The sequence below is a fragment of the Quercus lobata genome, chromosome 4 (assembly GCF_001633185.2).
Source record: "Quercus lobata isolate SW786 chromosome 4, ValleyOak3.0 Primary Assembly, whole genome shotgun sequence".
Taxonomy (NCBI): domain Eukaryota; kingdom Viridiplantae; phylum Streptophyta; class Magnoliopsida; order Fagales; family Fagaceae; genus Quercus; species Quercus lobata.
In genome coordinates, this window is record NC_044907.1 from 34,929,167 (window position 1) to 34,939,516 (window position 10,350).

The 10,350-nt window shown below is 33.4% G+C and overlaps 1 long non-coding RNA gene across 1 annotated transcript; it reads left to right on the forward strand.

Annotated features, from left to right (window-relative positions):
• Positions 1-546: 546 nt before the first annotated feature.
• On the forward strand, positions 547-1,338 carry LOC115983208. Its single transcript, XR_004089910.1, has 3 exons — positions 547-736; positions 856-978; positions 1,123-1,338. It is a non-coding gene; the product is annotated as an uncharacterized LOC115983208 (long non-coding RNA).
• The last annotated feature ends 9,012 nt before the right edge of the window (positions 1,339-10,350 follow it).

A 10,350-nucleotide genomic window follows, 5' to 3' on the forward strand; every position in this document is an offset into this window, starting at 1 on the left:
ACACCTCAAGTAAATTCATTTTCGCATTGATTAAACCAATTTTTTTTTTTTTTTTTGGGGTTGATTTTTGGTGGTGGCAGGCTGGGTCATGGGTTTGTTTAATTAATGGGTTGTGGGTGGTGGTTATGGCTTGGCTTTGCTGGGCTGATTTTCTATTGATTTGTGTTTGATATGTTTGGTAACTTAGTTTGATACTAGATTTGGTTTGGCTAATTTGGGTTTGATGTTTGGTTTGTGTTTGATATTTAATTTATGCTTGATCTATTGGGTTTTGGTAAGAAAAAAAGTTGAACTAGAAAGGAGAGAGCTTCAAAGAGACTGTGAAATGAATTTGGGGAGGAACAGAGTGCTTCGGGGAGAGAGACAGAATGTAAAATGAATGAAAAAAGGCTTTTTACTTTTTTGTATTATTTTAATGCGATGATATTATTATGGGATAATTATAGATTACCCACCTGTGTTTTAACCTGAATTTAACTTATTCACCCGTGATTTCATTTTTTATACTTTACCCACCTGAGGTTACTTCCATTTAGTCTCTATTACCCACCTCTGTTATAAATAAGGGTAAGTATGTAATTTTGTTCTCTTTTTATGTCTCTCTCCTCCCAAAACAAAAAATTTTACTAAAAAACAAGAGAAACAAGATCTAAAAGTTAGGGTTTTCACTCTCCTGAAGAAGATTAAAAGAAGATCAAAAGACAACTATGCTTGGTGGCGAGCTCGTTTAACCCAGGTTTTGTTCTTTAAATAGATTTTGATCCTACCCTCAATGTGCCTTGGTCTTGGTGCCATGTATCTTTCATTGATTTTCTTGAATAAGCTAAAGGTTATTTTTCTTTGTTTCCATGATAGATGGCAAAATACTTTACAGCTTACCGGATTGATCACATATTGGGTTTCTTTCGCTGGGAGCTTCCGTCGCATGCTATGACAAGTCTAACTGGAAAATTTTGACCATCGATCTCTCTGAGTCAGGTAAAGTTATGCTTGCCTAATCAAAAACAACTTTTTTACTTGGAGAATAAATAAATGTAGAGCATGGTCTGTGTTAAGGGAAGCAATAGTTTTTAATGTTATTTTGGTGAATTTAATTTACACATTTTGATGCTTCTTCTGTAGGAAGAACTTGAAAGAGAGGGAATATGAGACTTTGATTGATTGAGTCGTCCATATACTTGGCAGGAATTGTTACAAGTTACTGATTTTTTTTTGTTAGCTGTAATTTGTAGATGGGTGAGCAAGCGTGAAAGAGTGCGTGGGAGAAGAGTGTTTGATCTGATTTCTTGTTTGATTTTTTTATGAAACTTGTTAGAGTAACGAAAAAATTAGAGGTGGGTTACGGAGCATAAACGAAATGAACCACGGGTGGGTAAAGTGTCAAAAATAAAACCACGAATAGGTAAGTTAAATTCAGGCTAAACCACACGTGGGTAATTTGTAATTATCCCTATTATTATTTAATGTGGTGAATGTTAAAATAGAATATGTGATGAATGAGATATTATAAAATGATGTGGTAAAATAACAAAGTAGGTTTTTGGTGTGTCAAAATGACATTTTTTATAAAAGAGCTAATGAGAATGCTCTTATACTATTATTATGTCAACATTAATTTTCCTAGCTAATGTTACTCCTTTTGCATTAAGCGTAACAAGGCATGTCATTACTTTATAGTATTGGAAATCGTATTCTAGGAATATATTCTTTCAACCAACTTGAAGAGGTGATGTGTTGTCAGGATCTCCTTACTTTGTAGAGAACTGGTTATCAACCTTACCCACAAAAGCTTTATAAAGACTCTCAAACCAATACAAAAGGTATGTGTTACAAATAATCATGGTTACAAAGCAACTTGATAACGCCCTATCAATATACCCTGCACATTGATAGGTGAGACACTTGTAAAGAGAAAGCATGTGGCATAATTGGGCTAAACACTAAAAAAGCTAGGACCATGGTTAGATTTTGATTTGAAATGCCTAGAGCTCAACGATGGAGCATCCTCGTCTCAAAAGGAACCTTGGAGGAGGTCACTTATCCTATCATGTCAACATTAATTGTTTTTACTAATCTTCAATCCTTTTACACTAAATGTAACAAGATATGTCGTTACTAATCTTCAATCCTCTCAACAAGCTTAAGGAGATGATGTGTTATCAGGATCTCTCCCACTCTATAGGGAATCAGACACCAACTCCACCCCTCTCCCAAACCATCACAAAAGTTATGCATTACATATCAATGTTACGCTGCAATTTTTCTCTCAAAAGTTGCAAGAAATTCTTGTACCGAAGTAAATTGCTTCTTGCCAAACCCACTGGTTGGCCCAAAGGCTAGGAATAGATTGTTCCTATGTTTAAAGTTGTTATCTAGTAAATCTTCTCTCATCATATCACATTGTTCAGTCGGCCACTTTGTTGTGGTTCCCATTCTCGAATTCAACACATCACTAAAAAAAAAGAAAAAATTGTCAAAATGTTCACAATTCTTAACCTTGAAATTGAGATTCATCTGACCAAAAGGAAAATGAAAACCTTGGAAGTAGCATGGAACCGACTGCACGTGTTTCTCCTTTAAAGCAATGGCATTATATTATTATTATTATTATAAAAATTTTTATGCTATAATAATTACTTAAGATTTTGAAGTAGAAGTGAAATCCAGAAAAAGAAAGAGTCAATAACAGGGAATGGTCGACAGTGATTGCCTGAGCAGAATGCCAAACTCTAACATATATATAGCATCGAGTTAGTGGGGCCCCAGCCTTTTGTTGTTGCTACTTCGCAGGACTTGAGAATTGAGATCCATTTTGAATGTACTCGGTTCTTGAGGTTTGCTATCTCATAAAAACTTGCTTTTATATATATAAAAACGATGAAAAAAAAAAAAATTGTTAACGATATCGAGTATCAAGCACTAGCACAAGAAAATTTTGTACGTATAAATTTGGTCAGGATATTCAATGAAGCCAACCGTAAATTGTTGAAGTTTCACTAAGGGGCAAAACCATGAAGGCCTAGGTCAAGCTAGATCCTTCCCATAAAAAAGAAAAAAAAAAGGTCAAGCTAGATCCTGAACAAACCAACAAACCCAAGGCCAGGAGCCAGGGTTCGGCCTAGGCAAGTCTAGCCCAAGACCATGGCTACAAGGCAACCTCATGACGCCCTATGGGCCAAACACTTAGAAATGTAAAGAGGGAGCATGTGGCATATGGGCCAAACACTTAGAAATGTAGGACCATGCTCAGATCTTGGTTTGAAATGCCTAGAACTTGGTGACTGCATCCTCACCTCAAAAGGAATATTGGGGAAGTTCACTTATATTGTCACAAGTTGGTATTTGTTTTATGAACCTATAATATGCATGTCAGAGTATTGGCTCAAAGAGACACTAATGACCATACCTGAATGCCAACATTACTTTATTGTTGAATAGCATAGTTTGAATGCTACATACCCTATTAGTTGGAATTCTACTAAGCAATTAAAGCCAATGGATATTTCATGAGAAAATGCTAATATTAAGGAAAAGTAAGTAAAAAAAATTATATTTTTTTGTTTGGGACACATTAAACCCCACATTTTTAAATTGGACAGATTTTAAACCACACACTTTCATATTTCATAAATAGGACACTTAAAACTCTAGATTTGGATTTATATATATTTGTGGAAGTATGAAATTTAAAGTATCCCATTTAAAAGTTAAACTCAGTTTAGAGTATAACGTATCCTAGGAATTAAATTACAAGATTTTTATATACATTTCCCCAATATTATTTTTCCTTTCAATTCATGATGTTGTGTACATAAACATTGTTACAACTTACAAGTTGTATTTTACTTTTCTTGTCCTGTTTGAGCCATTGTTTGTTGAATAGCCACGTCTCAAACTTCACGTCAATTGATTTGATCAGAAATCCCTCTTCCACGAAGTTTCCTCAATGCAATTTTCCACTAAGGGTGACAGGGTATCCTACACGTTCTGCATTTTTCACAAGGAGAGAAAAACTTCACGTCAATTGATTTGACTAGAGATCCCTCTTCCACAAACTTTCCTCAATGCCATTTTCAACCGAGGGTGACAGTGTGTCCTACACATTCTGCATTTTTCACAAGGAGAGAAAAACTTCATGTCAATTGATTTGATCAGAGATCCCTCTTCCATGAACTTTCCTCAATGTAATTTTCCACCGAGGGTGAGAGGGTGTCCTACACGTTCTGCATTTTCCACAAGGAGAGAAAATCTTCACATCAATTGATTTGATCAAAGATCCCTCTTCCACGAACTTTCCTCCATGCAATTTTCCACCGAGGGTGTCCTACACATTCTGCATTTTCCACATAGAGAGAAAGTGCGAACAACTTTATCACTGTAGCTTCTCAGTTCCATCTAAGAGCTTAAAAAGAAAAAGAAAAAAAAAAAAAAAAAGAGGTGAATACTCTCTTTTTCACAATTTTTTTTTCTTTCTTTTGCTGAATTTTTTATTGTTTCTTAACCCTCAAGTTGATGAAACTTTATTTGTTTATTTATTTATTTATAATTCTACTTTGTGTTGATACGTTTTAGTGTTATATTTTTTAAGTCTCCTCTTTTCCTCTTATAATTTATGTTGATCTTAGTTTGGATTAATATTTAGTTATTTTGAAAATGAATATTTAAGTTTATATTTAAAAAAAATCTACATGGTAACATATTTAAATGTGCCTGCATATTGTGTTAATAATAAATTATTATATTGTTTATCTTTAATGCCTTTAGTTTATTTTTAATTTTGGTTAAGATAATTTTATAATTTTGTGGTGAGTTTTGATTATCATGATAATCTCCTTAATTAAGAGAAGAAGAAATTTGTCCAATTCATTGAATTCGACTCTTGCAATTTTGCATTGAAGTTAGTCTTATGCAGAAAATTGAAATTTTTTTTTATTCCTACCTTTTCCATGACTTTTTAGATCCATCCATTTCAATTCAAATCATGTAAAGTTATAAATATATACAAATTCTTTGAATTTGTTCCTACTTTTCCCATGACTTTTTAAATCCATCATTATCAATTCAAAACATGTAAAGTTAAAAATGTATACAAATTATTTGAATTTTATTAATACATTTGAATAAATGCATTTGCTATTACATAATAGTTTGACCTAAATGCTAAATTTAGATGAAGTGGAAACCTAAATGAGAAGGATGCTATACAATGTGCCACTTGTCAAAATCTCATACTTTCTCACATAAGGTCTCTATTTTTATATATATTGATGTCAACGTTTAATGTGATAATAAATTTAATTAGTATTAGTTAAAAAAAATATTAGAATCCTTCACATCACTCAAAAAATTATCAGGAAGGTTTATGTAGACCTCCAACCACACAAACTTGCTACGCTCATTAACTTTGCTCAGAAGGTGAAATTGTGGCTTCCAACTTAAAGCAGACATATGGTCCTTGTGTTTTAAAATAGGAATATGGGAGCATTGCTTCGTTCAGAAACATTGAATCGTTGAATGGGCAAATAGTCAAAATACCATAATTCAATTGTTTTTATAAAAAGTATAAAGATAGAATTCAAGTACAGTACTTTTTAAGTTTTGTAGGTAGGTTTTCCATTGAATTCAACCACATAACATATTATTAAGCAGCAAAGCAAGACAATATTAGATAAAACAATCAAGCATAGCTGCTCAAGCATGCGACTCTCAATCTTCAGCTAATGAGCATGCTTGGAACAAAAGCCTGCCAAAAAAACCAACCGTAAAGACTCCATATGCATTAGATAAAACAATATGTTTTACTACTTCACTTGAAAGCAACCCATGAAACCATGACTATATCTAAATAACTTGCACATCTCCTTCCTCACATTCACTCATCTATTCATCTTTATCTCTGTCTGTCAGTATTGAATTTTTAAGCACAAATGGCTTTGTATTCATATTCTATGATCTCCTTTCTGGCCTTATTTTCTGTGTCTCTCTTTGCATGTTGTGCTCTAGCTCATGATTTTTCAATTGTGGATTATTCACCGGAACACTTGACTTGCATAGATAAAACCATAGAGCTGTTTGAATCATGGGTGTCAAAACATGGCAAAACTTACAGAAGCATTGAAGAGAAGTTGCATAGGTTTGAGATATTCAAAGACAACTTGAAACACATTGATGAGAGGAACAAAGAGATTAGTAGCTACTGGCTTGGGTTGAATGATCAGTTTGCAGACTTAAGCCATGACGAGTTTTAAGAATAAGTATCTAGGATTGAAACCTGCTTTGCCCGAAACAAGAGGGTCCTCCAGAGATTTCAGTTATAGAGATGTGGTGGATCTGCCCAAGTCTGTGGATTAAAGAAAGAAAGGAGCTGTTACTCCAGTCAAGAACCAAGGTTCATGTGGTATGTATATTTATCTCTCTCTCTCTCTCTCTCTCTCTCTCTCTCTCTCTCAAAATAAATATATAATGTATCAGATATATGCATCTTCATTTCATAGCGTGGATTAGGGGTGTTCATCAAACCGCATAAACGGCAAAAATGGCAAAAACCGCACCAAAACCGCCTGTAAAATGGCATAACCACACCGCACCACACCACACACTCTTTATATATTAATATATTTAATTACTTTAATATTAAATATATTATTAATAGTTTAATAGCCCTAATTTTCCCAAAAAAAAAAGTTTGATAACTTTGGCAAGTATTAATTAGGAAAGTCAACCTAAAATAAAGAAAAACTAGCTCAATAGTTTGAAACTTGGACAAAAAAAAAGAAGGAAAAATTAGTTTTGGGCTGGTTAGAAAAAGCCCAAAATTTAAAAAATATATCAACTTCAAACCATTCAAACTACATCTTATACACCGCACCCAGTGGCGACACCACGTACAACTCAAGGTGTTCCCAAGAACACCCGACCTTAAAAAAAAAAAATTTAAAAAAAATTATATTTAATCTATATTAGGAACACCCTCAATCACAAAATTAGGAACACCCTCAAATTAAAAAAAAAAAAAAATTTATATGTTCAACTTTCAAGCAAAAAAAAAAAAAAAAAAACCAACACAAAGACTCAGAAATCAAACCCACGGTCACATCGCTGGCAGAGAAAGCAAAGAAAACCAAACCCTAGTACAGTCTATACAAAGCAAAAGCAAAACAAACTCCAATACAAAGGTGTTTATCAAAAAAGAAAAAAAAGAAAAAAACCCCAATACAGAACAAACCAAAACCAAACCAAAAAAACCCCAATACTCGTTCGTCATCACCGTAGCTCGCTCCTCCTCCTCGTCATTGCTCGCCCCTAGTCGTCGTCGCTCGCCCTCATCACAGATCGCAAATCGCTCTACTTCGGTGCTCGATGCTCCCTCCCTCAAGGTATTTCCCTCTCTTTTTCTCTCTAACTCTCTCTCAGTCTCTCAGTCTCTCTCTCTCTTTATCTCATTGAAATGAAAACTAAATTAATGAATGTCTCTCTCTCTTTATTCTTTAAGAGTCTAACTCCATAACTCTCTCTCTCTCTCTCTCTCTCTCTCTCTCTCTCTGTGATTGGCTGGCCGAATGAATGAGCTTTATTTATATTTTGTTTTTTGCCTATTTTTTGTCTTTTTGAATTTGGTTTTATCTTATCCGTTGGTGTTGGTCAGTGTGTGTTGGTGTTGGTGTTGGTGTTGGTGTTGGTGAGATATTAATTGTCTTCTAATGCAATGTGTATTGTGATTTGTAATTGTGAAATTTTCTGATTGACAACTGGCTATTGTGATTGGGGCATTAGGCATGAGGCTTGTGCTTGTCTGTTAAGCGGGGTGGGGGTAGATGGGCTGATGGGCACATGGGACCGGGTAAACAATAATTAAAGTAATGTAATGTTTTAAAGCAGTGTAATGTGCTGCACATTACATTACTTTAATTATTGTACTGCACATGGGATGTGTAATGCTCAGCTCTTTTAGTGCAATGTGTACAAGGGGCTAAACAATATAACAAATTAAAGCAATATAATTAATGACAAACAAATTAAGGTAATATAGTTTATTGTTGCGCTAAACAACAATAATTAAAACTGTATAATTAACCAATACAATATAAAAGACAAATAAATTAAATTATGTTAGGCTAAATAATAATTAATAATTTTATAATTAATGAAACAACAATATAACAAATTATAGTTTATAAAAGACAAACAAATTAATGAAACAACTAAATAACAATAATTAATAATTTTATTAATATTTCAAATGAACTTATAGTTTATTGTTTATTCTTTTGCTAGAATTATGGACAAATATTTGATAAGAAAACCACATATCCAAGATTCATCTCCTGTGCAAGATTCATCTTCTAAGTGAATTCGTGTTGACTTTAACTTAGAAAATCTTCCTTCAGATCCTGGGCTACGACAAAAGATATCATCTTATCATCCTAATAATCATGATGAAATAAGAAGATATTATTTAACAAAAGACCCTTGTCAACTTGTTGTTCATGATTACCCTGTATCATATTTTTTTGGAAAGCCCCATCAATTTAGATTCGAATGGTATGTAAATAGAAAGTGGTTGGAATATAGTATAGACAAGGATGCGGCATTTTGTTTTTATTGCTAATTTGGGCTGCAAGATGTTGGTAACCAAGGAGGATGTGAGACTTTTGTAACGAAGGGATTCAAACTTTGAAATCAGCTTGTGAAGTTAGATTCCATGTTGGATGAGTTAATAGTGCTCATAACCAAGCTGTGAAGGAGAGTGAAGATCTACTAAAGGAAAAGCAACACATTCAAAGTGTTTTGGTTAAGCAATCAAATAAAGATAAACTCGAATATCGGGTTCAATTAAATGCAATAGTTGATTTCATAGATTTCTTTTATGCCGGGGATTAGCTTTTCGTGGTCACAATGAATCTCAAAATTCAAGTGATAAAGGAAATTGCCTTAAACTTCTATAATTTTTGGGGGATCACAATGAATTTAGCAATAAAGTATTGCAAACAGCTCCAAAAAATTGCAAGCTTACCCACTCGGATATTCAAAAATATATTGTAAATGCAATTGCATATGAAACATCCAAAGATCATCAAAGATCTTTACAATGGATTCTTTTCAATATTAGTTGATGAGTTACGTGATATCTCCGTGAAAGAACAAATGTCCCTCGTTCTTTGTTATGTGAACAAAAAAAGAATTATTATAGAGTGGTTCCTTGGTATTGTACATGTTGCAAGTACCACCGCTTTGTCACTCAAATGTGCTATTGAATGTTTACTTTGTGAACATAATTTAAGTTTGTCGAACCTACGTGGGCAGGATTATGACAGGGCTAGTAATATGCAATGTGATATTAATGGTCTCAAAACTTTAATTTTGAAAGAGAATAAGTCAACATTTTATATCTATTGTTTTTCTCATCAACTTCAATTGACACATGTTGCCGTTGCTAAAAATCACATTAACATTGTTGAATTTTTTTATGTGATTAGTAATTTAGTAATTGTTGTTGGAGGCTCTTGTAAGAGACGAGATGCTCTTCGAGATGCATAATTTGTCAAAATTAAAAAAGATTTAGAGAATGATGCATGTAGAAGTGGGCAAGGTTTGAATCAAGAGACAAATCTTAAACGCCCTAGTGATACACATTGGGGATCATATTATGGGACTATTCTCAATTTGATTTTGATGTTCTCTGCTGTGATTGATGTATTTGAGATTACTGAAGAAGATGGCCTCTCCAACCAAAAAGTTGAAGCTCAATCTATTATGAGGTCAATTCTATCTTTTGAATTTGTTTTTGCTTTACACTTGATGAAAAACATTCTAAAATCACAAATGAGATGTCAATAGCATTGCAAAAAAAAAAAAATCAGGATATAGTAAATGCTATGAATCTTGTTAAAGTGTCTAAGCAACGATTACAAGTGATGAGAGATGGTGAATGACAATCTTTATTGACTGAAGTGTCTTCATTTTGTACCACACATGATATTTCTATCTTGAACATGGATGAAATATTTGTAGTTAGTGAGAGGCCACGACACAACACTCAACAAAATACAAATTTACATCATTATTGTGTTGAGCTATTCTATACAGTAATAGATATGCAACTTCAAGAGCTTAACAATCGTTTTTCTGAGGTAAATACCGATTTGCTACTTTGTATGGCTTGCTTGAATCTAAGTAATTCATTTGTGGCTTTCGAAAAGGAAAAGTTGGTACGTCTAACTAAGTTTTATTCCTCTAATTTTCTTGGGACAAATATTTTGGCACTTGACTATCAACTGTAGAATTACATTTTTGATATGCGCAATAACGACTTCTTTTTAGAGTTTCAAGGAGTTAGTGAACTTGCTGGAA